Source organism: Squalius cephalus, assembly GCF_949319135.1.
Source record: "Squalius cephalus genome assembly, chromosome: 1".
NCBI classification, from domain to species: domain Eukaryota; kingdom Metazoa; phylum Chordata; class Actinopteri; order Cypriniformes; family Leuciscidae; genus Squalius; species Squalius cephalus.
The window spans coordinates 21224421-21228936 of NC_137122.1; the positions used below are offsets into that span (position 1 = coordinate 21224421).

General features: G+C 37.3%; 1 long non-coding RNA gene across 1 annotated transcript; it reads left to right on the forward strand.

Annotated features, from left to right (window-relative positions):
- The first annotated feature begins 230 nt into the window (after positions 1 to 230).
- LOC307165423 lies at positions 231 to 1528 on the forward strand. The gene is made up of 3 exons (XR_013822478.1): positions 231 to 323; positions 980 to 1056; positions 1446 to 1528. It is a non-coding gene; the product is annotated as an uncharacterized lncRNA (long non-coding RNA).
- The last annotated feature ends 2988 nt before the right edge of the window (positions 1529 to 4516 follow it).

The window sequence follows — 4516 nt, forward strand, 5'->3', positions numbered from 1 at the left end:
ACAGTCAATCAATGCTGGAATTGATTTATCGGGATCTGTTAAAGTTAAAAGAATATCATCGGCATATAATAAAATTTTGTGCTGTTTTGTTCCTATTAAAGTTCCTTCTATATTTATATTCTGTCTGACGGCTATCGCAAGCGGCTCTATAGGGTTGGCTATATAGGGTTATCTATAGGGTTATAGGGTTGGCTTTCTCTCTCTCTCTCTCGCCCGCAGTTGTTCTGGAATTTTCTCACAACAGTCGTTTGAAATAACCGTCGCTTTCGCGCTCGATCCGTTTTGGCCTGTGCTTCATCGGTGCAACTTCATCTATATTCAAGGTAAGAGAGTATTTTCAGTGTTGATGTAATGTAAACTTTTCTGTGTCCATGTCCCTGTTGCTAGTTTATCACCATTTGCTAAAAAAAAATACGTTGAGACTAGCGTTAGCCGTGGTAATTCTGTGGTTGGCATGTAGCCGTGGCTATCACGACAACATCTAGGACAACTCGAGGTAACGTTATCACACACCGGACGCAATTTTGAACACGGTCCTGAGCCGTTGCTGGGTGTCGCGCATAGATATATACACTATATATGTAACGTTATATATCTATGGGTGTCGCGGACAGACGCCGGATGGCGCCGCCGGTGTGTGTGTACACTCATAGAGAATAATGTGTTCGAATTTTAAAGACGCGGCACTGCGCTTCGCGTCCGGTGTGTGAGCCCCTTGAGAGACTGCACGTCCGGTGAGCGATACCTCGAGTTGTCCTAGAGACGCGACGCGGCGCTTCTCGTCCGGTGTGCAAACCCCATAGCCGCGGCTAAGTTACAGAGCGACGAGGCAACACAATAGTTGAGTTATGTTTTCCAGCTGCGCCGTGCTTATCATATTATACAGTGCTCTACTGGCTGAAGTAGTGAGAGTTAAAGAAGCGGGTCAAGTCTTCAAATTGTTGCTAACCTAACCTCTATATTGCTATGTTTTCTCCAGGTCATCTTGAATGGACAGTTTTGTCGCTGATAAGCTAACTGAGTGGCAGCTGTCTGAGCTGACAGAGAATTTTAGAGGTGAGCATTTTACTCTTATTGCCCTTATATCATCATCTCTCTATACCTACATTTTTTTTAATAAGACTTAAATGTGTCAGTGCAAGATTTTGTTGTGCCTTGTCTTTAAGCTGTTATGCATAAGAATGGGCAAGATATTCACCTTTGCATTAATGTCATTACACTTTTTAATGAAAGAAAAGATGTCATTCACACAAAATGGGTAACGTTAATGCTGCAAAAGAACCACATTAGTTAACTAGCAATTTGGGCCACAAAAAAAAAAAAAAAAGCCACTGCATTCCCTTAAAAGTGATTATTTGTTAGCTTGATAAGAGTGTCTGGTGAGTGGTTCACAATTGTCTCAACTTATTAACAAAACTCATGTTGTCTTGTTTTCTGTCTTTCAGATGAAGACATAGATGAGGAGGCATTTCTTCTCTTTGATGAGGACACTATCAAAAATCTTGTCCCCAAAGTTGGCCCCAGGCTTAAATTCCTGAGGCTCTTCTGAGAATTGTTGTTTATTTTTCTATTTTTTTATTTCTAATATTGTTATTACAGTGTGACCTAAAATAAATAGGAAAATAAACATGTCCAAGTGTGTGTTTTTTCATATAGATTTTAATTTAATGCAATAAAAATTTAAAAGTGCTTGAAGTGTGTAATATAATGTAAAACAAAGTTTTATTTTCTGAAATAAGGCATACTGGGATAGTGAGGTTAAGTTAGGTTATTTTTGACCCAACTCCTGGGTTAAAAAAGGATCAACTAATTTTTGGGTTATTTCTACCCAGATGTTGGGTTTTTTAAGCCCAACATTTGGGTCAGGTATTTAACCCAGAATTTGGGTCAAAAAGCATAACCCAATTTTCTGAGTTGAAATAACCCATAAATTAGTTGGTCCCTTTTTAACCCAGGAGTTGGGTCAAAAATAACCCATTATGGGTTATTTTTGACCCAGGAGTTTTTAGAGTGCATTAAATTTGCATAGCGAGGGAATCGAGGGAATTATGTGACCAGGTGTAAATGGAATTGTTGTGATAAAACAGATAGCTATCCGATCTGAGAAAACGCATCAAGTGGCCAGGTTTAAACAGCCCCATATACACACACACACACACACGCACATATTAGGGGTGTAAGTTAACGGTTCACAAAATCCATGGTTCGGTTCAATACGATACACTTCTGTCATGGTTCGGTACGTTTTCGATACAGGAAAAAGAAAGAAATACCAGAGAAATTTCCTTGTTTTAATATGTTTAACTTTTTTTTTGTACTAAACCTAACTTCATAAAGTATGATTTTTTTTTTTTTTTACTTTGAGGAATGATGAAGCTATAATTGACTCTTAGAAGCATGTAAAACAGCTCCTTGAAAAAAATTAAATGTAATATTGTAGTTATAAACAAAGGTTTATTTTAGTTCAGATTAACATTTGAGGGCAGTAATTTTATTTATGTCAAAAAAATAAAACCAACGTAATGTAACTTGAAAGCATTATAGCCTACTATTCCTGCCAAACTTCCATGGTTACAGTTAGTGTTACTACAGTAAATCCATGGTGAATGTTGCTGATCTGTGGACACTGGATTGTTCATTCATGGCACAATGTTTCCACGTCAGCGCTGTTTGATCCGTTAATAACAGAGAAATATGAATGCTTCTCACTAGATCTCGCAGCGATGTTATTACTTCAGTGGGGATCTCTTAGCGCCGTGTAGTAACAGTGTCGCTTGATCAAGATCGGCTCGCGCTGCACTGGTCCAAACTGATAAACTGCCCGTGAAGCACATAATAACAGCACCTGCTTTCTGGTCAGTTAGCCTACAGTACCTGCTTTTTTTGTGGAAACCAAATCTTTTGATTGTGAGAGAGCCATGTGTTAAAAGTCAGATGGCACTTAAGCTACTTTATGATTTGCCCTATGTCTGAACAAAAGAAATAAAAGTTAACTATCTATACCATATTGAATTGCATAGCATCATATTTTTGCAATGCGTTGAATCGTAAATCGAATCGCACCGGATCGTAATAATAGTGAATCGTATTGCATTGCATCGGTAGCTGGCAGCTGCTTATCTGTATCATTAATGTATTGTATCGTTGGCTATGCATCGAGATGCGCATCGTATCGGCCTCAGTTATGGAGATGCACATCCCTAATACCTACATAGGAAAAGTAACTACATTTACATACTGTGAATCGTTTTTTTTATTTATCGAGAATCGTTTTTGAATCGAAAATCGCAATTGTATCAAATTATGACATTTTCTTAATCTTACACCCCTAATATAAACATACATATAGTACTTTGGAGACCAATTGTGTTGAAATAACATTGAGACAAAGGAGGTAGAGGACGAATACTCACTTCTCTTGGTAGCTGTTCCGATGAATGACGGATCCTGGCCACAGAAAGATAAAAGAGAGAGGTAAAAGGGGGGAATAAATTAGCATGGGTCACATTTCATTCGTTTTGTCTGGTATCTAAAACTTATGTCTGATAGAAAAATGTGCATCACCAAAAGAAGGAACATGTAGATTAACACAGTGGATCTGTCCAAATGGTAATCGTTTTAATAACGTTGTCATCTGAACAAAGAAAGAACTCTTCCGTTTTTAGTACATTGTTGTTGTGTAAAAGTTCCTTAAGTTTGTGTGTTCTTGACGTCTTTTCTTTTAACCCTGCAGGTAGTTACATTAACGCATCTATTAATAAAAGTTTTACCTATGGAACTTCGGTATGATGAAAATGTGTGTAATATAGCAAACCCAAACAAACAACTCAATTATTATATGTTAAATGGAACTCTTCCACCATATCTAGTTTTAAAATGAATCACAGGAACTTGCCATCCTAGGTCACATTACCATAAATATAATATAAAATTACTATAAGATAAAATTACATCAGTTAATTTACCATCGCATGCATGTCCCCCTTTGCTAACCCTTTTGTGGAAGGGCTCGTTGTGAAGGGATTTAGATGTTTGCTTGGAACACCCCTTTAATTGTACATTTATTAAATCACATGTAAGGTTTATAAATAATACTAGGTAAAGGAGAGCAAACTGATTCCCCCTTCATTTTATCTACCTTATGCCGGCCGAAAGGTACAACCCGAATTCCGGAAAAGTTGGGACGTTTTTTAAATTTTAATAAAATGAAAACTAAAGGAATTTCAAATCACATGAGCCAATATTTTATTCACAATAGAACATAGATAACGTAGCAAATGTTTAAACTGAGAAATTATACACTTTTATCCACTTAATTAGCTCATTTAAAATTTAATGCCTGCTACAGGTCTCAAAAAAGTTGGCACGGGGGCAACAAATGGCTAAAAAAGCAAGCAGTTTTGAAAAGATTCAGCTGGGAGAACATCTAGTGATTAATTATCAGGTCTGAACATTATTAGCTATAAAAGCTCTGTCTTAGAGAAGCAGAGTCTCTCAGAAGTAAAGATGGGCAGAG